The sequence below is a fragment of the Crinia signifera genome, chromosome 8 (genome assembly GCF_055691185.1).
Source record: "Crinia signifera chromosome 8, ASM5569118v1, whole genome shotgun sequence".
NCBI lineage: Eukaryota > Metazoa > Chordata > Amphibia > Anura > Myobatrachidae > Crinia > Crinia signifera.
Window position 1 is genome coordinate 69,980,684 of NC_139224.1, and position 19,533 is coordinate 70,000,216.

The window sequence follows — 19,533 nt, forward strand, 5'->3', positions numbered from 1 at the left end:
GAGGCTCAACACTGTTTAGCTGCCAAAAGCAGTTGGAATTGGGCCTAAACAGTGTGGTAAGTCTTTAGGTGATGGCTATTGTGTCTGTTTGACCTCTCCCAAATCTCTGTATTGGCAATAAAAAGAAAGTTTCCAATTTAAATAGCTAGAAAATAAAAACAATTTGCCAGTAATGGGAAAAAACCTACAGCACCTGGTGTTCCCATGTGGTCTCCCACCCAAGTACTAACCAGGCCCAACACTGCTTAGCTTCCAAGATCAAACGGGATTGGGCGTATCCAATGTGGTATGGCTGTAGGTGAGATGCAAGCACTTTATTGCCCTCTTCTACTTCTATAACCAGGTAAGCTAATAAAAAAGTTTCCTAACTGTATTGGCTTACTGAAAAAAATCATGTGTTGGTAATGTAAAAAGACCTACAGGACATGATATTAGCAGGTGGTCTCAAATTAAACTACTAAAGAGGCTCAACACTGTTTAGCTGCCAAAAGCAGTTGGAATTGGGCCTAAACAGTGTGGTAAGTCTTTAGGTGATGGCTATTGTGTCTGTTTGACCTCTCCCAAATCTCTGTATTGGCAATAAAAAGAAAGTTTCCAATTTAAATAGCTAGAAAATAAAAACAATTTGCCAGTAATGGGAAAAAACCTACAGCACCTGGTGTTCCCATGTGGTCTCCCACCCAAGTACTAACCAGGCCCAACACTGCTTAGCTTCCAAGATCAAACGGGATTGGGCGTATCCAATGTGGTATGGCTGTAGGTGAGATGCAAGCACTTTATTGCCCTCTTCTACTTCTATAACCAGGTAAGCTAATAAAAAAGTTTCCTAACTGTATTGGCTTACTGAAAAAAATCATGTGTTGGTAATGTAAATAGAACTACAGGACATGATATTAGCAGGTGGTCTCAAATTAAACTACTAAAGAGGCTCAACACTGTTTAGCTGCCAAAAGCAGTTGGAATTGGGCCTAAACAGTGTGGTAAGTCTTTAGGTGATGGCTATTGTGTCTGTTTGACCTCTCCTAAATCTCTGTATTGGCAATAAAAAGAAAAAGTTTCCAATTTAAATAGCTAGAGAATAAAAACAATTTGCCAGTAATGGGAAAAAACCTACAGCACCTGGTGTTCCCATGTGGTCTCCCACCCAAGTACTAACCAGGCCCAACACTGCTTAGCTTCCAAGATTAGACGAGATTGGGCGTATCCAATGTGGTATGGCTGTAGGTGAGATACAGGCCCTTTTTTGCCCTCTTCTACTTCTATAACCAGGTAAGCTTATAAAAAAGTTTCCTAACTGTATTGGCTTACTGAAAAAAATCATGTGTTGGTAATGTAAATAGAACTACAGGACATGATATTAGCAGGTGGTCTCAAATTAAGCTACTAAAGAGGCTCAACACTGTTTAGCTGCCAAAAGCAGTTGGAATTGGGGCTAAACAGTGTGGTAAGTCTTTAGGTGATGGCTATTGTGTCTGTTTGACCTCTCCTAAATCTCTGTATTGGCAATAAAAAGAAAAAAGTTTCCAATTTAAATAGCTAGAAAATAAAAACAATTTGCCAGGAATGGGAAAAAACCTACAGCACCTGGTGTTCCCATGTGGTCTCCCACCCAAGTACTAACCAGGCCCAACACTGCTTAGCTTCCAAGATCAGACGAGATTGGGCGTATCCAATGTGGTATGGCTGTAGGTGAGATACAGGCACTTTTTTGCCCTCTTCTACTTCTATAACCAGGTAAGCTAATAAAAAAGTTTCCTAACTGTATTGGCTTACTGAAAAAAATCATGTGTTGGTAATGTAAATAGAACTACAGGACATGATATTAGCAGGTGGTCTCAAATTAAACTACTAAAGAGGCTCAACACTGTTTAGCTGCCAAAAGCAGTTGGAATTGGGCCTAAACAGTGTGGTAAGTCTTTAGGTGATGGCTATTGTGTCTGTTTGACCTCTCCTAAATCTCTGTATTGGCAATAAAAAGAAAAAGTTTCCAATTTAAATAGCTAGAGAATAAAAACAATTTGCCAGTAATGGGAAAAAACCTACAGCACCTGGTGTTCCCATGTGGTCTCCCACCCAAGTACTAACCAGGCCCAACACTGCTTAGCTTCCAAGATTAGACGAGATTGGGCGTATCCAATGTGGTATGGCTGTAGGTGAGATACAGGCCCTTTTTTGCCCTCTTCTACTTCTATAACCAGGTAAGCTTATAAAAAAGTTTCCTAACTGTATTGGCTTACTGAAAAAAATCATGTGTTGGTAATGTAAATAGAACTACAGGACATGATATTAGCAGGTGGTCTCAAATTAAGCTACTAAAGAGGCTCAACACTGTTTAGCTGCCAAAAGCAGTTGGAATTGGGGCTAAACAGTGTGGTAAGTCTTTAGGTGATGGCTATTGTGTCTGTTTGACCTCTCCTAAATCTCTGTATTGGCAATAAAAAGAAAAAAGTTTCCAATTTAAATAGCTAGAAAATAAAAACAATTTGCCAGTAATGGGAAAAAACCTACAGCACCTGGTGTTCCCATGTGGTCTCCCACCCAAGTACTAACCAGGCCCAACACTGCTTAGCTTCCAAGATCAGACGAGATTGGGCGTATCCAATGTGGTATGGCTGTAGGTGAGATACAGGCACTTTTTTGCCCTCTTCTACTTCTATAACCAGGTAAGCTAATAAAAAAGTTTCCTAACTGTATTGGCTTACTGAAAAAAATCATGTGTTGGTAATGTAAATAGAACTACAGGACATGATATTAGCAGGTGGTCTCAAATTAAACTACTAAAGAGGCTCAACACTGTTTAGCTGCCAAAAGCAGTTGGAATTGGGCCTAAACAGTGTGGTAAGTCTTTAGGTGATAACTATTGTGTCTGTTTGACCTCTCCTAAATCTCTGTATTGGCAATAAAAAGAAAAAGTTTCCAATTTAAATAGCTAGAGAATAAAAACAATTTGCCAGTAATGGGAAAAAACCTACAGCACCTGGTGTTCCCATGTGGTCTCCCACCCAAGTACTAACCAGGCCCAACACTGCTTATCTTCCAAGATCAGACGGGATTGGGCGTATCCAATGTGGTATGTCTGTAGGTGAGATGCAAGCACTTTTTTGCCCTCTTCTACTTCTATAACAAGTTAAGTTAATAAAAAAGTTTCCTAACTGTATTGGCTTACTGGAAAAAAATCATGTGTTGGTAATGTAAAAAGACCTACAGGACATGATATTAGCAGGTGGTCTCAAATTAAACTACTAAAGAGGCTCAACACTGTTTAGCTGCCAAAAGCAGTTGGAATTGGGCCTAAACAGTGTGGTAAGTCTTTAGGTGATGGCTATTGTGTCTGTTTGACCTCTCCCAAATCTCTGTATTGGCAATAAAAAGAAAGTTTCCAATTTAAATAGCTAGAAAATAAAAACAATTTGCCAGTAATGGGAAAAAACCTACAGCACCTGGTGTTCCCATGTGGTCTCCCACCCAAGTACTGACCAGGCCCAACACTGCTTAGCTTCCAAAATCAGACGGGATTGGGCGTATCCAATGTGGTATGGCTGTAGATGAGATGCAAGCACTTTATTGCCCTCTTCTACTTCTATAACAAGTTAAGTTAATAAAAAAGTTTCCTAACTGTATTGGCTTACTGAAAAAAATCATGTGTTGGTAATGTAAAAAGACCTACAGGACATTATATTAGCAGGTGGTCTCAAATTAAACTACTAAAGAGGCTCAACACTGTTTAGCTGCCAAAAGCAGTTGGAATTGCGTCTAAACAGTGTGGTAAGTCTTTAGGTGATGGCTATTGTGTCTGTTTGACCTCTCCCAAATCTCTGTATTGGCAATAAAAAGAAAAAGTTTCCAATTTAAATAGCTAGAAAATAAAAACAATTTGCCAGTAATGGGAAAAAACCTACAGCACCTGGCGTTCCCATGTGGTCTCCCACCCAAGTACTAACCAGGCCCAACACTGCTTAGCTTCCAAGATCAGACGAGATTGGGCGTATCCAATGTGGTATGGCTGTAGGTGAGATACAGGCACTTTTTTGCCCTCTTCTACTTCTATAACCAGGTAAGCTAATAAAAAAGTTTCCTAACTGTATTGGCTTACTGAAAAAAATCATGTGTTGGTAATGTAAATAGAACTACAGGACATGATATTAGCAGGTGGTCTCAAATTAAACTACTAAAGAGGCTCAACACTGTTTAGCTGCCAAAACCAGTTGGAATTGGGCCTAAACAGTGTGGTAAGTCTTTAGGTGATGGCTATTGTGTCTGTTTGACCTCTCCCAAATCTCTGTATTGGCAATAAAAAGAAAAAGTTTCCAATTTAAATAGCTAGAAAATAAAAACAATTTGCCAGTAATGGGAAAAAACCTACATCACCTGGCGTTCCCATGTGGTCTCCCACCCAAGTACTAACCAGGCCCAACACTGCTTAGCTTCCAAGATCAGGCGTATCCAATGTGGTATGGCTGTAGGTGGGATACAGGCACTTTTTGCCCTCTTCTACTTCTATAACCAGGTAAGCTAATAAAAAAGTTTCCTAACTGTATTGGCTTACTGAAAAAAATCATGTTTTGGTAATGTAAATAGAACTACAGGACATGATATTAGCAGGTGGTCTCAAATTAAACTACTAAAGAGGCTCAACACTGTTTAGCTGCCAAAACCAGTTGGAATTGGGCCTAAACAGTGTGGTAAGTCTTTAGGTGATGGCTATTGTGTCTGTTTGACCTCTACCAAATGTCTGTATTGGCAATAAAAAGATAAAGTTTCCAACTTAAATAGCTAGAGAATAAAAACAATTTGCCAGTAATGGAAAAAAACCTACAGCACCTGGTGTTCCCATGTGGTCTCCCACCGAAGTACTAACCAGGCCCAACACTGCTTAGCTTCCAAGATCAGACGAGATTGGGCGTATCCAATGTGGTATGGCTGTAGGTGAGATTCAGGCACTTTTTTGCCCTCTTCTACTTCTATAACCAGGTAAGCTAATAAAAAAGTTTCCTAACTGTATTGGCTTACTGAAAAAAATCATGTGTTGGTAATATAAATAGAACTACAGGACATGATATTAGCAGGTGGTCTCAAATTAAACTACTAAAGAGGCTCAACACTGTTTAGCTGCCAAAACCAGTTGGAATTGGGCCTAAACAGTGTGGTAAGTCTTTAGGTGATGGCTATTGTGTCTGTTTGACCTCTCCTAAATCTCTGTATTGGCAATAAAAAGAAAAAGTTTCCAATTTAAATAGCTAGAGAATAAAAACAATTTGCCAGTAATGGGAAAAAACCTACAGCACCTGGTGTTCCCATGTGGTCTCCCACCCAAGTACTAACCAGGCCCAACACTGCTTAGCTTCCAAGATCAGACGGGATTGGGCGTATCCAATGTGGTATGGCTGTAGGTGAGATGCAAGCACTTTTTTGCCCTCTTCTACTTCTATAACAAGGTAAGTTAATAAAAAAGTTTCCTAACTGTATTGGCTTACTGAAAAAAATCATGTGTTGGTAATGTAAAAAGACCTACAGGACATGATATTAGCAGGTGGTCTCAAATTAAACTACTAAAGAGGCTCAACACTGTTTAGCTGCCAAAAGCAGTTGGAATTGCGTCTAAAGAGTGTGGTAAGTCTTTAGGTGATGGCTATTGTGTCTTTTTGACCTCTACCAAATGTCTGTATTGGCAATAAAAAGATAAAGTTTCCAACTTAAATAGCTAGAGAATAAAAACAATTTGCCAGTAATGGAAAAAAACCTACAGCACCTGGTGTTCCCATGTGGTCTCCCACCCAAGTACTAACCAGGCCCAACACTGCTAAGCTTCCAAGATCAGACGAGATTGGGCGTATCCAATGTGGTATGGCTGTAGGTGAGATTCAGGCACTTTTTTGCCCTCTTCTACTTCTATAACCAGGTAAGCTAATAAAAAAGTTTCCTAACTGTATTGGCTTACTGAAAAAAATCATGTGTTGGTAATATAAATAGAACTACAGGACATGATATTAGCAGGTGGTCTCAAATTAAACTACTAAAGAGGCTCAACACTGTTTAGCTGCCAAAACCAGTTGGAATTGGGCCTAAACAGTGTGGTAAGTCTTTAGGTGATGGCTATTGTGTCTGTTTGACCTCTCCTAAATCTCTGTATTGGCAATAAAAAGAAAAAGTTTCCAATTTAAATAGCTAGAGAATAAAAACAATTTGCCAGTAATGGGAAAAAACCTACAGCACCTGGTGTTCCCATGTGGTCTCCCACCCAAGTACTAACCAGGCCCAACACTGCTTAGCTTCCAAGATCAGACGGGATTGGGCGTATCCAATGTGGTATGGCTGTAGGTGAGATGCAAGCACTTTTTTGCCCTCTTCTACTTCTATAACAAGGTAAGTTAATAAAAAAGTTTCCTAACTGTATTGGCTTACTGAAAAAAATCATGTGTTGGTAATGTAAAAAGACCTACAGGACATGATATTAGCAGGTGGTCTCAAATTAAACTACTAAAGAGGCTCAACACTGTTTAGCTGCCAAAAGCAGTTGGAATTGCGTCTAAAGAGTGTGGTAAGTCTTTAGGTGATGGCTATTGTGTCTGTTTGACCTCTCCCAAATCTCTGTATTGGCAATAAAAAGAAAGTTTCCAATTTAAATAGCTAGAGAATAAAAACAATTTGCCAGTAATGGGAAAAAACCTACAGCACCTGGTGTTCCCATGTGGTCTCCCACCCAAGTACTAACCAGGCCCAACACTGCTTAGCTTCCAAGATCAGACAAGATTGGGCGTATCCAATGTGGTATGGCTGTAGGTGCGATACAGGCACTTTTTTGCCCTCTTCTACTTCTATAACCAGGTAAGCTTATAAAAAAGTTTCTTAACTGTATTGGCTTACTGAAAAAAATCATGTGTTGGTAATGTAAATAGAACTACAGGACATGATATTAGCAGGTGATCTCAAATTAAACTACTAAAGAGGCTCAACACTGTTTAGCTGCCAAAACCAGTTGGAATTGGGCCTAAACAGTGTGGTAAGTCTTTAGGTGATGGCTATTGTGTCTGTTTGACCTCTCCTAAATCTCTGTATTGGCAATAAAAAGAAAAAGTTTCCAATTTAAATAGCTAGAGAATAAAAACAATTTGCCAGTAATGGGAAAAAACCTACAGCACCTGGTGTTCCCATGTGGTCTCCCACCCAAGTACTAACCAGGCCCAACACTGCTTAGCTTCCAAGATCAGACGGGATTGGGCGTATCCAATGTGGTATGGCTGTAGGTGAGATGCAAGCACTTTTTTGCCCTCTTCTACTTCTATAACAAGGTAAGTTAATAAAAAAGTTTCCTAACTGTATTGGCTTACTGAAAAAAATCATGTGTTGGTAATGTAAAAAGACGTACAGGACATGATATTAGCAGGTGGTCTCAAATTAAACTACTAAAGAGGCTCAAAACTGTTTAGCTGCCAAAAGCAGTTGGAATTGCGTCTAAACAGTGTGGTAAGTCTTTAGGTGATGGCTATTGTGTCTGTTTGACCTCTCCCAAATCTCTGTATTGGCAATAAAAAGAAAGTTTCCAATTTAAATAGCTAGAGAATAAAAACAATTTGCCAGTAATGGGAAAAAACCTACAGCACCTGGTGTTCCCATGTGGTCTCCCACCCAAGTACTAACCAGGCCCAACACTGCTTAGCTTCCAAGATCAGACGAGATTGGGCGTATCCAATGTGGTATGGCTGTAGATGAGATTCAGGCACTTTTTTGCCCTCTTCTACAACCAGGTAAGCTAATAAAAAAGTTTCCTAACTGTATTGGCTTACTGAAAAAAATCATGTGTTGGTAATGTAAATAGAACTACAGGACATGATATTAGCAGGTGGTCTCAAATTAAACTACTAAAGAGGCTCAACACTGTTTAGCTGCCAAAAGCAGTTGGAATTGGGCCTAAACAGTGTGGTAAGTCTTTAGGTGACGGCTATTGTGTCTGTTTGACCTCTCCTAAATCTCTGTATTGGCAATAAAAAGAAAAAGTTTCCAATTTAAATAGCTAGAGAATAAAAACAATTTGCCAGTAATGGGAAAAAACCTACAGCACCTGGTGTTCCCATGTAGTCTCCCACCCAAGTACTAAACAGGCCCAACACTGCTTAGCTTCCAAGATCAGACGGGATTGGGCGTATCCAATGTGGTATGGCTGTAGGTGAGATGCAAGCACTTTTTTGCCCTCTTCTACTTCTATAACAAGGTAAGTTAATAAAAAAGTTTCCTAACTGTATTGGCTTACTGAAAAAAATCATGTGTTAGTAATGTAAAAAGACCTACAGGACATGATATTAGCAGGTGGTCTCAAATTAAACTACTAAAGAGGCTCAACACTGTTTAGCTGCCAAAACCAGTTGGAATTGGGCCTAAACAGTGTGGTAAGTCTTTAGGTGATGGCTATTGTGTCTGTTTGACCTCTCCCAAATCTCTGTATTGGCAATAAAAAGAAAAAGTTTCCAATTTAAATAGCTAGAAAATAAAAACAATTTGCCAGTAATGGGAAAAAACCTACAGCACCTGGTGTTCCCATGTGGTCTCCCACCCAAGTACTAACCAGGCCCAACACTGCTTAGCTTCCAAGATCAGACGAGATTGGGCGTATCCAATGTGGTATGGCTGTAGGTGAGATACATGCACTTTTTTGCCCTCTTCTACTTCTATAACCAGGTAAGCTAATAAAAAAGTTTCCTAACTGTATTGGCTTACTGAAAAAAATCATGTGTTGGTAATGTAAATAGAACTACAGGACATGATATTAGCAGGTGGTCTCAAATTAAACTACTAAAGAGGCTCAACACTGTTTAGCTGCCAAAACCAGTTGGAATTGGGCCTAAACAGTGTGGTAAGTCTTTAGGTGATGGCTATTGTGTCTGTTTGACCTCTCCTAAATCTCTGTATTGGCAATAAAAAGAAAAAGTTTCCAATTTAAATAGCTAGAGAATAAAAACAATTTGCCAGTAATGGGAAAAAACCTACAGCACCTGGTGTTCCCATGTGGTCTCCCACCCAAGTACTAACCAGGCCCAACACTGCTTAGCTTCCAAGATCAGACGGGATTGGGCGTATCCAATGTGGTATGGCTGTAGGTGAGATGCAAGCACTTTTTTGCCCTCTTCTACTTCTATAACAAGGTAAGTTAATAAAAAAGTTTCCTAACTGTATTGGCTTACTGAAAAAAATCATGTGTTGGTAATGTAAAAAGACCTACAGGACATGATATTAGCAGGTGGTCTCAAATTAAACTACTAAAGAGGCTCAACACTGTTTAGCTGCCAAAAGCAGTTGGAATTGCGTCTAAAGAGTGTGGTAAGTCTTTAGGTGATGGCTATTGTGTCTGTTTGACCTCTCCCAAATCTCTGTATTGGCAATAAAAAGAAAGTTTCCAATTTAAATAGCTAGAGAATAAAAACAATTTGCCAGTAATGGGAAAAAACCTACAGCACCTGGTGTTCCCATGTGGTCTCCCACCCAAGTACTAACCAGGCCCAACACTGCTTAGCTTCCAAGATCAGACAAGATTGGGCGTATCCAATGTGGTATGGCTGTAGGTGAGATACAGGCACTTTTTTGCCCTCTTCTACTTCTATAACCAGGTAAGCTTATAAAAAAGTTTCTTAACTGTATTGGCTTACTGAAAAAAATCATGTGTTGGTAATGTAAATAGAACTACAGGACATGATATTAGCAGGTGATCTCAAATTAAACTACTAAAGAGGCTCAACACTGTTTAGCTGCCAAAACCAGTTGGAATTGGGCCTAAACAGTGTGGTAAGTCTTTAGGTGATGGCTATTGTGTCTGTTTGACCTCTCCTAAATCTCTGTATTGGCAATAAAAAGAAAAAGTTTCCAATTTAAATAGCTAGAGAATAAAAACAATTTGCCAGTAATGGGAAAAAACCTACAGCACCTGGTGTTCCCATGTGGTCTCCCACCCAAGTACTAACCAGGCCCAACACTGCTTAGCTTCCAAGATCAGACGGGATTGGGCGTATCCAATGTGGTATGGCTGTAGGTGAGATGCAAGCACTTTTTTGCCCTCTTCTACTTCTATAACAAGGTAAGTTAATAAAAAAGTTTCCTAACTGTATTGGATTACTGAAAAAAATCATGTGTTGGTAATGTAAAAAGACGTACAGGACATGATATTAGCAGGTGGTCTCAAATTAAACTACTAAAGAGGCTCAACACTGTTTAGCTGCCAAAAGCAGTTGGAATTGCGTCTAAACAGTGTGGTAAGTCTTTAGGTGATGGCTATTGTGTCTGTTTGACCTCTCCCAAATCTCTGTATTGGCAATAAAAAGAAAGTTTCCAATTTAAATAGCTAGAGAATAAAAACAATTTGCCAGTAATGGGAAAAAACCTACAGCACCTGGTGTTCCCATGTGGTCTCCCACCCAAGTACTAACCAGGCCCAACACTGCTTAGCTTCCAAGATCAGACGAGATTGGGCGTATCCAATGTGGTATGGCTGTAGATGAGATTCAGGCACTTTTTTGCCCTCTTCTACAACCAGGTAAGCTAATAAAAAAGTTTCCTAACTGTATTGGCTTACTGAAAAAAATCATGTGTTGGTAATGTAAATAGAACTACAGGACATGATATTAGCAGGTGGTCTCAAATTAAACTACTAAAGAGGCTCAACACTGTTTAGCTGCCAAAAGCAGTTGGAATTGGGCCTAAACAGTGTGGTAAGTCTTTAGGTGACGGCTATTGTGTCTGTTTGACCTCTCCTAAATCTCTGTATTGGCAATAAAAAGAAAAAGTTTCCAATTTAAATAGCTAGAGAATAAAAACAATTTGCCAGTAATGGGAAAAAACCTACAGCACCTGGTGTTCCCATGTAGTCTCCCACCCAAGTACTAAACAGGCCCAACACTGCTTAGCTTCCAAGATCAGACGGGATTGGGCGTATCCAATGTGGTATGGCTGTAGGTGAGATGCAAGCACTTTTTTGCCCTCTTCTACTTCTATAACAAGGTAAGTTAATAAAAAAGTTTCCTAACTGTATTGGCTTACTGAAAAAAATCATGTGTTAGTAATGTAAAAAGACCTACAGGACATGATATTAGCAGGTGGTCTCAAATTAAACTACTAAAGAGGCTCAACACTGTTTAGCTGCCAAAACCAGTTGGAATTGGGCCTAAACAGTGTGGTAAGTCTTTAGGTGATGGCTATTGTGTCTGTTTGACCTCTCCCAAATCTCTGTATTGGCAATAAAAAGAAAAAGTTTCCAATTTAAATAGCTAGAAAATAAAAACAATTTGCCAGTAATGGGAAAAAACCTACAGCACCTGGTGTTCCCATGTGGTCTCCCACCCAAGTACTAACCAGGCCCAACACTGCTTAGCTTCCAAGATCAGACGAGATTGGGCGTATCCAATGTGGTATGGCTGTAGGTGAGATACATGCACTTTTTTGCCCTCTTCTACTTCTATAACCAGGTAAGCTAATAAAAAAGTTTCCTAACTGTATTGGCTTACTGAAAAAAATCATGTGTTGGTAATGTAAATAGAACTACAGGACATGATATTAGCAGGTGGTCTCAAATTAAACTACTAAAGAGGCTCAACACTGTTTAGCTGCCAAAAGCAGTTGGAATTGGGCCTAAACAGTGTGGTAAGTCTTTAGGTGATGGCTATTGTGTCTGTTTGACCTCTCCCAAATCTCTGTATTGGCAATAAAAAGAAAAAGTTTCCAATTTAAATAGCTAGAAAATAAAAACAATTTGCCAGTAATGGGAAAAAACCTACACCACCTGGCGTTCTCATGTGGTCTCCCACCCAAGTACTAACCAGGACCAACACTGCTTAGCTTCCAAGATCAGACGAGATTGGGCGTATCCAATGTGGTATGGCTGTAGGTGAGATACAGGCACTTTTTTGCCCTCTTCTACTTCTATAACCAGGTAAGCTAATAAAAAAGTTTCCTAACTGTATTGGCTTACTGAAAAAAATCATGTGTTGATAATGTAAATAGAACTACAGGACATGATATTAGCAGGTGGTCTCAAATTAAACTACTAAAGAGGCTCAACACTGTTTAGCTGCCAAAACCAGTTGGAATTGGGCCTAAACAGTGTGGTAAGTCTTTAGGTGATGGCTATTGTGTCTGTTTGACCTCTCCCAAATCTCTGTATTGGCAATAAAAAGAAAAAGTTTCCAATTTAAATAGCTAGAAAATAAAAACAATTTGCCAGTAATGGGAAAAAACCTACAGCACCTGGTGTTCCCATGTGGTCTCCCACCCAAGTACTAACCAGGCCCAACACTGCTTAGCTTCCAAGATCAGACGAGATTGGGCGTATCCAATGTGGTATGGCTGTAGGTGAGATACAGGCACTTTTTTGCCCTCTTATACTTCTATAACCAGGTAAGCTAATAAAAAAGTTTCCTAACTGTATTGGCTTACTGAAAAAAATCATGTGTTGGTAATGTAAATAGAACTACAGGACATGATATTAGCAGGTGGTCTCAAATTAAACTACTAAAGAGGCTCAACACTGTTTAGCTGCCAAAAGCAGTTGGAATTGGGCCTAAACAGTGTGGTAAGTCGTTAGGTGATGGCTATTGTGTCTGTTTGACCTCTCCCAAATCTCTGTATTGGCAATAAAAAGAAAAAGTTTCCAATTTAAATAGCTAGAAAATAAAAACAATTTGCCAGTAATGGGAAAAAACCTACACCACCTGGCGTTCTCATGTGGTCTCCCACCCAAGTACTAACCAGGTCCAACACTGCTTAGCTTCCAAGATCAGACGAGATTGGGCGTATCCAATGTGGTATGGCTGTAGGTGAGATACAGGCACTTTTTTGCCCTCTTCTACTTCTATAACCAGGTAAGCTAATAAAAAAGTTTCCTAACTGTATTGGCTTACTGAAAAAAATCATGTGTTGATAATGTAAATAGAACTACAGGACATGATATTAGCAGGTGGTCTCAAATTAAACAACTAAAGAGGCTCAACACTGTTTAGCTGCCAAAACCAGTTGGAATTGGGCCTAAACAGTGTGGTAAGTCTTTAGGTGATGGCTATTGTGTCTGTTTGACCTCTCCTAAATCTCTGTATTGGCAATAAAAAGAAAAAGTTTCCAATTTAAATAGCTAGAGAATAAAAACAATTTGCCAGTAATGGGAAAAAACCTACAGCACCTGGTGTTCCCATGTGGTCTCCCACCCAAGTACTAAACAGGCCCAACACTGCTTAGCTTCCAAGATCAGACGGGATTGGGCGTATCCAATGTGGTATGGCTGTAGGTGAGATGCAAGCACTTTTTTGCCCTCTTCTACTTCTATAACAAGGTAAGTTAATAAAAAAGTTTCCTAACTGTATTGGCTTACTGAAAAAAATCATGTGTTGGTAATGTAAAAAGACCTACAGGACATGATATTAGCAGGTGGTCTCAAATTAAACTACTAAAGAGGCTCAACACTGTTTAGCTGCCAAAAGCAGTTGGAATTGGGCCTAAACAGTGTGGTAAGTCTTTAGGTGATGGCTATTGTGTCTGTTTGACCTCTCCCAAATCTCTGTATTGGCAATAAAAAGAAAAAGTTTCCAATTTAAATAGCTAGAAAATAAAAACAATTTGCCAGTAATGGGAAAAAACCTACAGCACCTGGTGTTCCCATGTGGTCTCCCACCCAAGTACTAACCAGGCCCAACACTGCTTAGCTTCCAAGATCAGACAAGATTGGGCGTATCCAATGTGGTATGGCTGTAGGTGAGATACAGGCACTTTTTTGCCCTCTTCTACTTCTATAACCAGGTAAGCTAATAAAAAAGTTTCCTAACTGTATTGGCTTACTGAAAAAAATCATGTGTTGGTAATGTAAATAGAACTACAGGACATGATATTAGCAGGTGGTCTCAAATTAAACTACTAAAGAGGCTCAACACTGTTTAGCTACCAAAAGCAGTTGGAATTGGGCCTAAACAGTGTGGTAAGTCTTTAGGTGATGGCTATTGTGTCTGTTTGACCTCTCCTAAATCTATGTATTGGCAATAAAAAGAAAAAGTTTCCAATTTAAATAGCTAGAGAATAAAAACAATTTGCCAGTAATGGGAAAAAACCTACAGCACCTGGTGTTCCCAAGTGGTCTCCCACCCAAGTACTAACCAGGCCCAACACTGCTTAGCTTCCAAGATCAGACAAGATTGGGCGTATCCAATGTGGTATGGCTGTAGGTGAGATACAGGCACTTTTTTGCCCTCTTCTACTTCTATAACCAGGTAAGCTTATAAAAAAGTTTCTTAACTGTATTGGCTTACTGAAAAAAATCATGTGTTGGTAATGTAAATAGAACTACAGGACATGATATTAGCAGGTGATCTCAAATTAAACTACTAAAGAGGCTCAACACTGTTTAGCTGCCAAAACCAGTTGGAATTGGGCCTAAACAGTGTGGTAAGTCTTTAGGTGATGGCTATTGTGTCTGTTTGACCTCTCCCAAATGTCTGTATTGGCAATAAAAAGATAAAGTTTCCAATTTAAATAGCTAGAGAATAAAAACAATTTGCCAGTAATGGAAAAAAAACCTACAGCACCTGGTGTTCCCGTTTGGTCTCCCACCCAAGTACTAACCAGGCCCAACACTGCTTAGCTTCCAAGATCAGACGGGATTTGGCGTATCCAATGTGGTATGGCTGTAGGTGAGATGCAAGCACTTTTTTGCCCTCTTCTACTTCTATAACAAGTTAAGTTAATAAAAAAGTTTCCTAACTGTATTGGCTTACTGAAAAAAATCATGTGTTGGTAATGGAAAAAGACGTACAGGACATGATATTAGCAGGTGGTCTCAAATGAAACTACTAAAGAGGCTCAACACTGTTTAGCTGCCAAAAGCAGTTGGAATTGCGTCTAAACAGTGTGGTAAGTCTTTAGGTGATGGCTATTGTGTCTGTTTGACCTCTCCCAAATCTCTGTATTGGCAATAAAAAGAAAAAGTTTCCAATTTAAATAGCTAGAAAATAAAAACAATTTGCCAGTAATGGGAAAAAACCTACAGCACCTGGTGTTCCCATGTGGTCTCCCACCCAAGTACTAACCAGGCCCAACACTGCTTAGCTTCCAAGATCAGACGAGATTGGGCGTATCCAATGTGGTATGGCTGTAGATGAGATTCAGGCACTTTTTTGCCCTCTTCTACAACCAGGTAAGCTAATAAAAAAGTTTCCTAACTGTATTGGCTTACTGAAAAAAATCATGTGTTGGTAATGTAAATAGAACTACAGGACATGATATTAGCAGGTGGTCTCAAATTAAACTACTAAAGAGGCTCAACACTGTTTAGCTGCCAAAAGCAGTTGGAATTGGGCCTAAACAGTGTGGTAAGTCTTTAGGTGATGGCTATTGTGTCTGTTTGACCTCTCCCAAATCTCTGTATTGGCAATAAAAAGAAAAAGTTTCCAATTTAAATAGCTAGAAAATAAAAACAATTTGCCAGTAATGGGAAAAAACCTACAGCACCTGGCGTTCTCATGTGGTCTCCCACCCAAGTACTAACCAGGCCCAACACTGCTTAGCTTCCAAGATCAGACGAGATTGGGCGTATCCAATGTGGTATGGCTGTAGGTGAGATACAGGCACTTTTTTGCCCTCTTCTACTTCTATAACCAGGTAAGCTAATAAAAAAGTTTCCTAACTGTATTGGCTTACTGAAAAAAATCATGTGTTGATAATGTAAATAGAACTACAGGACATGATATTAGCAGGTGGTCTCAAATTAAACTACTAAAGAGGCTCAACACTGTTTAGCTGCCAAAACCAGTTGGAATTGGGCCTAAACAGTGTGGTAAGTCTTTAGGTGATGGCTATTGTGTCTGTTTGACCTCTCCTAAATCTCTGTATTGGCAATAAAAAGAAAAAGTTTCCAATTTAAATAGCTAGAGAATAAAAACAATTTGCCAGTAATGGGAAAAAACCTACAGCACCTGGTGTTCCCATGTGGTCTCCCACCCAAGTACTAAACAGGCCCAACACTGCTTAGCTTCCAAGATCAGACGGGATTGGGCGTATCCAATGTGGTATGGCTGTAGGTGAGATGCAAGCACTTTTTTGCCCTCTTCTACTTCTATAACAAGGTAAGTTAATAAAAAAGTTTCCTAACTGTATTGGCTTACTGAAAAAAATCATGTGTTGGTAATGTAAAAAGACCTACAGGACATGATATTAGCAGGTGGTCTCAAATTAAACTACTAAAGAGGCTCAACACTGTTTAGCTGCCAAAAGCAGTTGGAATTGGGCCTAAACAGTGTGGTAAATCTTTAGGTGATGGCTATTGTGTCTGTTTGACCTCTCCTAAATCTCTGTATTGGCAATAAAAAGAAAAAAGTTTCCAATTTAAATAGCTAGAAAATAAAAACCATTTGCCAGTAATGGGAAAAAACCTACAGCACCTGGTGTTACCATGTGGTCTCCCACCCAAGTACTAACCAGGCCCAACACTGCTTAGCTCCCAAGATCAGACGAGATTGGGCGTATCCAATGTGGTATGGCTGTAGGTGAGATACAGGCACTTTTTTGCCCTCTTCTACTTCTATAACCAGGTAAGCTAATAAAAAAGTTTCCTAACTGTATTGGCTTACTGAAAAAAATCATGTGTTGATAATGTAAATAGAACTACAGGACATGATATTAGCAGGTGGTCTCAAATTAAACTACTAAAGAGGCTCAACACTGTTTAGCTGCCAAAACCAGTTGGAATTGGGCCTAAACAGTGTGGTAAGTCTTTAGGTGATGGCTATTGTGTCTGTTTGACCTCTCCTAAATCTCTGTATTGGCAATAAAAAGAAAAAGTTTCCAATTTAAATAGCTAGAGAATAAAAACAATTTGCCAGTAATGGGAAAAAACCTACAGCACCTGGTGTTCCCATGTGGTCTCCCACCCAAGTACTAACCAGGCCCAACACTGCTTAGCTTCCAAGATCAGGCGTATCCAATGTGGTATGGCTGTAGATGAGATTCAGGCACTTTTTTGCCCTCTTCTACAACCAGGTAAGCTAATAAAAAAGTTTCCTAACTGTATTGGCTTACTGAAAAAAATCATGTGTTGGTAATGTAAATAGAACTACAGGACATGATATTAGCAGGTGGTCTCAAATTAAACTACTAAAGAGGCTCAACACTGTTTAGCTGCCAAAACCAGTTGGAATTGGGCCTAAACAGTGTGGTAAGTCTTTAGGTGATGGCTATTGTGTCTGTTTGACCTCTCCTAAATCTCTGTATTGGCAATAAAAAGAAAAAGTTTCCAATTTAAATAGCTAGAGAATAAAAACAATTTGCCAGTAATGGGAAAAAACCTACAGCACCTGGTGTTCCCATGTGGTCTCCCACCCAAGTACTAAACAGGCCCAACACTGCTTAGCTTCCAAGATCAGACGGGATTGGGCGTATCCAATGTAGTATGGCTGTAGGTGAGATGCAAGCACTTTTTTGCCCTCTTCTACTTCTATAACAAGGTAAGTTAATAAAAAAGTTTCCTAACTGTATTGGCTTACTGAAAAAAATCATGTGTTGGTAATGTAAAAAGACCTACAGGACATGATATTAGCAGGTGGTCTCAAATTAAACTACTAAAGAGGCTCAACACTGTTAAGCTGCCAAAAGCAGTTGGAATTGGGCCTAAACAGTGTGGTAAGTCTTTAGGTGATGGCTATTGTGTCTGTTTGACCTCTCCCAAATCTCTGTATTGGCAATAAAAAGAAAAAGTTTCCAATTTAAATAGCTAGAAAATAAAAACAATTTGCCAGTAATGGGAAAAAACCTACAGCACCTGGTGTTCCCATGTGGTCTCCCACACAAGTACTAACCAGGCCCAACACTGCTTAGCTTCCAAGATCAGACGAGATTGGGCGTATCCAATGTGGTATGGCTGTAGGTGAGATACATGCACTTTTTTGCCCTCTTCTACTTCTATAACCAGGTAAGCTAATAAAAAAGTTTCCTAACTGTATTGGCTTACTGAAAAAAATCATGTGTTGGTAATGTAAATAGAACTACAGGACATGATATTAGCAGGTGGTCTCAAATTAAACTACTAAAGAGGCTCAACACTGTTTAGCTGCCAAAACCAGTTGGAATTGGGCCTAAACAGTGTGGTAAGTCTTTAGGTGATGGCTATTGTGTCTGTTTGACCTCTCCCAAATGTCTGTATTGGCAATAAAAAGATAAAGTTTCCAATTTAAATAGCTAGAGAATAAAAACAATTTGCTAGTAATGGAAAAAAACCTACAGCACCTGGTGTTCCCATGTGGTCTCCCACCCAAGTACTAACCAGGCCCAACACTGCTTAGCTTCCAAGATCAGACGGGATTGGGCGTATCCAATGTGGTATGGCTGTAGGTGAGATGCAAGCACTTTTTTGCCCTCTTCTACTTCTATAACAAGGTAAGTTAATAAAAAAGTTTCCTAACTGTATTGGCTTACTGAAAAAAATCATGTGTTGGTAATGTAAAAAGACCTACAGGACATGATATTAGCAGGTGGTCTCAAATTAAACTACTAAATAGGCTCAACACTGTTTAGCTGCCAAAAGCAGTTGGAATTGCATCTAAACAGTGTGGTAAGTCTTTAGGTGATGGCTATTGTGTCTGTTTGACCTCTCCCAAATCTCTGTATTGGCAATAAAAAGAAAAAGTTTCCAATTTAAATAGCTAGAAAATAAAAACAATTTGCCAGTAATGGGAAAAAACCTACAGCACCTGGTGTTCCCATGTGGTCTCCCACCCAAGTACTAACCAGGCCCAACACTGCTTAGCTTCCAAGATCAGACGAGATTGGGCGTATCCAATGTGGTATGGCTGTAGGTGAGATACAGGCACTTTTTTGCCCTCTTCTACTTCTATAACCAGGTAAGCTTATAAAAAAGTTTCCTAACTGTATTGGCTTACTGAAAAAAATCATGTGTTGGTAATGTAAATAGAACTACAGGACATGGTATTAGCAGGTGATCTCAAATTAAACTACTAAAGAGGCTCAACACTGTTTAGCTGCCAAAACCAGTTGGAATTGGGCCTAAACAGTGTGGTAAGTCTTTAGGTGATGGCTATTGTGTCTGTTTGACCTCTCCCAAATGTCTGTATTGGCAATAAAAAGATAAAGTTTCCAATTTAAATAGCTAGAGAATAAAAACAATTTGCCAGTAATGGGAAAAAAAACCTACAGCACCTGGTGTTCCCATGTGGTCTCCCAACCAAGTACTAACCAGGCCCAACACTGCTTAGCTTCCAAGGTCAGACGGGATTGAGCGTATCCAATGTGGTATGGCTGTAGGTGAGATTCAGGCACTTTTTTGCCCTCTTCTACTTCTATAACAAGATAAGTTAATAAAAAAGTTTCCTAACTGTATTGGCTTACTGAAAAAAATCATGTGTTGGTAATGTAAAAAGACCTACAGGACATGATATTAGCAGGTGGTCTCAAATTAAATTACTAAAGAGGCTCAACACTGTTTAGCTGCCAAAAGCAGTTGGAATTGCGTCTAAACAGTGTGGTAAGTCTTTAGGTGATGGCTATTGTGTCTGTTTGACCTCT

At 39.4% G+C, this 19,533-nt stretch overlaps 40 non-coding genes and 2 pseudogenes across 40 annotated transcripts; all 42 read right to left on the reverse strand.

Annotated features, from left to right (window-relative positions):
• Window positions 1-181: 181 nt before the first annotated feature.
• Window positions 182-300, reverse strand: LOC146031477 (5S ribosomal RNA). The gene has a single exon (XR_014456944.1). It is a non-coding gene; the product is annotated as a 5S ribosomal RNA (ribosomal RNA).
• A 343-nt stretch (window positions 301-643) lies between these two features.
• On the reverse strand, window positions 644-762 carry LOC146031489 (5S ribosomal RNA). Its single transcript, XR_014456955.1, has one exon. It is a non-coding gene; the product is annotated as a 5S ribosomal RNA (ribosomal RNA).
• A 345-nt stretch (window positions 763-1,107) lies between these two features.
• Window positions 1,108-1,226, reverse strand: LOC146032395 (5S ribosomal RNA). Its single transcript, XR_014457833.1, has one exon. It is a non-coding gene; the product is annotated as a 5S ribosomal RNA (ribosomal RNA).
• Window positions 1,227-1,572: 346 nt separating this feature from the next.
• Window positions 1,573-1,691, reverse strand: LOC146028982 (5S ribosomal RNA). Its single transcript, XR_014455292.1, has one exon. It is a non-coding gene; the product is annotated as a 5S ribosomal RNA (ribosomal RNA).
• A 345-nt stretch (window positions 1,692-2,036) lies between these two features.
• LOC146032397 (5S ribosomal RNA) lies at window positions 2,037-2,155 on the reverse strand. Its single transcript, XR_014457834.1, has one exon. It is a non-coding gene; the product is annotated as a 5S ribosomal RNA (ribosomal RNA).
• Window positions 2,156-2,501: 346 nt separating this feature from the next.
• Window positions 2,502-2,620, reverse strand: LOC146028994 (5S ribosomal RNA). The gene has a single exon (XR_014455294.1). It is a non-coding gene; the product is annotated as a 5S ribosomal RNA (ribosomal RNA).
• A 345-nt stretch (window positions 2,621-2,965) lies between these two features.
• Window positions 2,966-3,084, reverse strand: LOC146031651 (5S ribosomal RNA). Its single transcript, XR_014457113.1, has one exon. It is a non-coding gene; the product is annotated as a 5S ribosomal RNA (ribosomal RNA).
• A 344-nt stretch (window positions 3,085-3,428) lies between these two features.
• Window positions 3,429-3,547, reverse strand: LOC146032407 (5S ribosomal RNA). Its single transcript, XR_014457844.1, has one exon. It is a non-coding gene; the product is annotated as a 5S ribosomal RNA (ribosomal RNA).
• Window positions 3,548-3,892: 345 nt separating this feature from the next.
• On the reverse strand, window positions 3,893-4,011 carry LOC146030828 (5S ribosomal RNA). The gene has a single exon (XR_014456312.1). It is a non-coding gene; the product is annotated as a 5S ribosomal RNA (ribosomal RNA).
• A 345-nt stretch (window positions 4,012-4,356) lies between these two features.
• LOC146029408 (5S ribosomal RNA) lies at window positions 4,357-4,465 on the reverse strand (annotated as a pseudogene).
• Window positions 4,466-4,809: 344 nt separating this feature from the next.
• Window positions 4,810-4,928, reverse strand: LOC146030560 (5S ribosomal RNA). The gene has a single exon (XR_014456051.1). It is a non-coding gene; the product is annotated as a 5S ribosomal RNA (ribosomal RNA).
• Window positions 4,929-5,273: 345 nt separating this feature from the next.
• On the reverse strand, window positions 5,274-5,392 carry LOC146031023 (5S ribosomal RNA). The gene has a single exon (XR_014456501.1). It is a non-coding gene; the product is annotated as a 5S ribosomal RNA (ribosomal RNA).
• Window positions 5,393-5,737: 345 nt separating this feature from the next.
• Window positions 5,738-5,856, reverse strand: LOC146032340 (5S ribosomal RNA). Its single transcript, XR_014457781.1, has one exon. It is a non-coding gene; the product is annotated as a 5S ribosomal RNA (ribosomal RNA).
• Window positions 5,857-6,201: 345 nt separating this feature from the next.
• LOC146031143 (5S ribosomal RNA) lies at window positions 6,202-6,320 on the reverse strand. Its single transcript, XR_014456615.1, has one exon. It is a non-coding gene; the product is annotated as a 5S ribosomal RNA (ribosomal RNA).
• Window positions 6,321-6,663: 343 nt separating this feature from the next.
• LOC146031925 (5S ribosomal RNA) lies at window positions 6,664-6,782 on the reverse strand. Its single transcript, XR_014457378.1, has one exon. It is a non-coding gene; the product is annotated as a 5S ribosomal RNA (ribosomal RNA).
• Window positions 6,783-7,127: 345 nt separating this feature from the next.
• On the reverse strand, window positions 7,128-7,246 carry LOC146031262 (5S ribosomal RNA). The gene has a single exon (XR_014456732.1). It is a non-coding gene; the product is annotated as a 5S ribosomal RNA (ribosomal RNA).
• Window positions 7,247-7,589: 343 nt separating this feature from the next.
• LOC146030789 (5S ribosomal RNA) lies at window positions 7,590-7,708 on the reverse strand. The gene has a single exon (XR_014456274.1). It is a non-coding gene; the product is annotated as a 5S ribosomal RNA (ribosomal RNA).
• A 339-nt stretch (window positions 7,709-8,047) lies between these two features.
• LOC146031684 (5S ribosomal RNA) lies at window positions 8,048-8,166 on the reverse strand. The gene has a single exon (XR_014457145.1). It is a non-coding gene; the product is annotated as a 5S ribosomal RNA (ribosomal RNA).
• Window positions 8,167-8,511: 345 nt separating this feature from the next.
• Window positions 8,512-8,630, reverse strand: LOC146029006 (5S ribosomal RNA). The gene has a single exon (XR_014455296.1). It is a non-coding gene; the product is annotated as a 5S ribosomal RNA (ribosomal RNA).
• A 345-nt stretch (window positions 8,631-8,975) lies between these two features.
• Window positions 8,976-9,094, reverse strand: LOC146031381 (5S ribosomal RNA). The gene has a single exon (XR_014456848.1). It is a non-coding gene; the product is annotated as a 5S ribosomal RNA (ribosomal RNA).
• A 343-nt stretch (window positions 9,095-9,437) lies between these two features.
• Window positions 9,438-9,556, reverse strand: LOC146031926 (5S ribosomal RNA). The gene has a single exon (XR_014457379.1). It is a non-coding gene; the product is annotated as a 5S ribosomal RNA (ribosomal RNA).
• A 345-nt stretch (window positions 9,557-9,901) lies between these two features.
• On the reverse strand, window positions 9,902-10,020 carry LOC146031495 (5S ribosomal RNA). The gene has a single exon (XR_014456962.1). It is a non-coding gene; the product is annotated as a 5S ribosomal RNA (ribosomal RNA).
• A 343-nt stretch (window positions 10,021-10,363) lies between these two features.
• LOC146030790 (5S ribosomal RNA) lies at window positions 10,364-10,482 on the reverse strand. The gene has a single exon (XR_014456275.1). It is a non-coding gene; the product is annotated as a 5S ribosomal RNA (ribosomal RNA).
• Window positions 10,483-10,821: 339 nt separating this feature from the next.
• On the reverse strand, window positions 10,822-10,940 carry LOC146031685 (5S ribosomal RNA). The gene has a single exon (XR_014457146.1). It is a non-coding gene; the product is annotated as a 5S ribosomal RNA (ribosomal RNA).
• Window positions 10,941-11,285: 345 nt separating this feature from the next.
• LOC146029018 (5S ribosomal RNA) lies at window positions 11,286-11,404 on the reverse strand. Its single transcript, XR_014455297.1, has one exon. It is a non-coding gene; the product is annotated as a 5S ribosomal RNA (ribosomal RNA).
• A 345-nt stretch (window positions 11,405-11,749) lies between these two features.
• On the reverse strand, window positions 11,750-11,868 carry LOC146034956 (5S ribosomal RNA). The gene has a single exon (XR_014460359.1). It is a non-coding gene; the product is annotated as a 5S ribosomal RNA (ribosomal RNA).
• A 345-nt stretch (window positions 11,869-12,213) lies between these two features.
• LOC146029030 (5S ribosomal RNA) lies at window positions 12,214-12,332 on the reverse strand. The gene has a single exon (XR_014455298.1). It is a non-coding gene; the product is annotated as a 5S ribosomal RNA (ribosomal RNA).
• A 345-nt stretch (window positions 12,333-12,677) lies between these two features.
• On the reverse strand, window positions 12,678-12,796 carry LOC146034478 (5S ribosomal RNA). Its single transcript, XR_014459884.1, has one exon. It is a non-coding gene; the product is annotated as a 5S ribosomal RNA (ribosomal RNA).
• Window positions 12,797-13,141: 345 nt separating this feature from the next.
• On the reverse strand, window positions 13,142-13,260 carry LOC146030420 (5S ribosomal RNA). Its single transcript, XR_014455915.1, has one exon. It is a non-coding gene; the product is annotated as a 5S ribosomal RNA (ribosomal RNA).
• A 345-nt stretch (window positions 13,261-13,605) lies between these two features.
• Window positions 13,606-13,724, reverse strand: LOC146031928 (5S ribosomal RNA). Its single transcript, XR_014457380.1, has one exon. It is a non-coding gene; the product is annotated as a 5S ribosomal RNA (ribosomal RNA).
• Window positions 13,725-14,069: 345 nt separating this feature from the next.
• Window positions 14,070-14,188, reverse strand: LOC146031981 (5S ribosomal RNA). The gene has a single exon (XR_014457431.1). It is a non-coding gene; the product is annotated as a 5S ribosomal RNA (ribosomal RNA).
• Window positions 14,189-14,534: 346 nt separating this feature from the next.
• On the reverse strand, window positions 14,535-14,653 carry LOC146033102 (5S ribosomal RNA). Its single transcript, XR_014458512.1, has one exon. It is a non-coding gene; the product is annotated as a 5S ribosomal RNA (ribosomal RNA).
• Window positions 14,654-14,998: 345 nt separating this feature from the next.
• LOC146030791 (5S ribosomal RNA) lies at window positions 14,999-15,117 on the reverse strand. Its single transcript, XR_014456276.1, has one exon. It is a non-coding gene; the product is annotated as a 5S ribosomal RNA (ribosomal RNA).
• A 339-nt stretch (window positions 15,118-15,456) lies between these two features.
• LOC146031155 (5S ribosomal RNA) lies at window positions 15,457-15,575 on the reverse strand. The gene has a single exon (XR_014456627.1). It is a non-coding gene; the product is annotated as a 5S ribosomal RNA (ribosomal RNA).
• Window positions 15,576-15,920: 345 nt separating this feature from the next.
• LOC146030421 (5S ribosomal RNA) lies at window positions 15,921-16,039 on the reverse strand. The gene has a single exon (XR_014455916.1). It is a non-coding gene; the product is annotated as a 5S ribosomal RNA (ribosomal RNA).
• Window positions 16,040-16,385: 346 nt separating this feature from the next.
• LOC146033955 (5S ribosomal RNA) lies at window positions 16,386-16,504 on the reverse strand. Its single transcript, XR_014459364.1, has one exon. It is a non-coding gene; the product is annotated as a 5S ribosomal RNA (ribosomal RNA).
• A 345-nt stretch (window positions 16,505-16,849) lies between these two features.
• LOC146029008 (5S ribosomal RNA) lies at window positions 16,850-16,958 on the reverse strand (annotated as a pseudogene).
• A 339-nt stretch (window positions 16,959-17,297) lies between these two features.
• LOC146031505 (5S ribosomal RNA) lies at window positions 17,298-17,416 on the reverse strand. Its single transcript, XR_014456972.1, has one exon. It is a non-coding gene; the product is annotated as a 5S ribosomal RNA (ribosomal RNA).
• A 345-nt stretch (window positions 17,417-17,761) lies between these two features.
• On the reverse strand, window positions 17,762-17,880 carry LOC146031253 (5S ribosomal RNA). Its single transcript, XR_014456724.1, has one exon. It is a non-coding gene; the product is annotated as a 5S ribosomal RNA (ribosomal RNA).
• Window positions 17,881-18,225: 345 nt separating this feature from the next.
• Window positions 18,226-18,344, reverse strand: LOC146031616 (5S ribosomal RNA). Its single transcript, XR_014457078.1, has one exon. It is a non-coding gene; the product is annotated as a 5S ribosomal RNA (ribosomal RNA).
• Window positions 18,345-18,689: 345 nt separating this feature from the next.
• Window positions 18,690-18,808, reverse strand: LOC146029042 (5S ribosomal RNA). Its single transcript, XR_014455299.1, has one exon. It is a non-coding gene; the product is annotated as a 5S ribosomal RNA (ribosomal RNA).
• Window positions 18,809-19,155: 347 nt separating this feature from the next.
• LOC146031204 (5S ribosomal RNA) lies at window positions 19,156-19,274 on the reverse strand. Its single transcript, XR_014456675.1, has one exon. It is a non-coding gene; the product is annotated as a 5S ribosomal RNA (ribosomal RNA).
• Window positions 19,275-19,533: the final 259 nt, after the last annotated feature.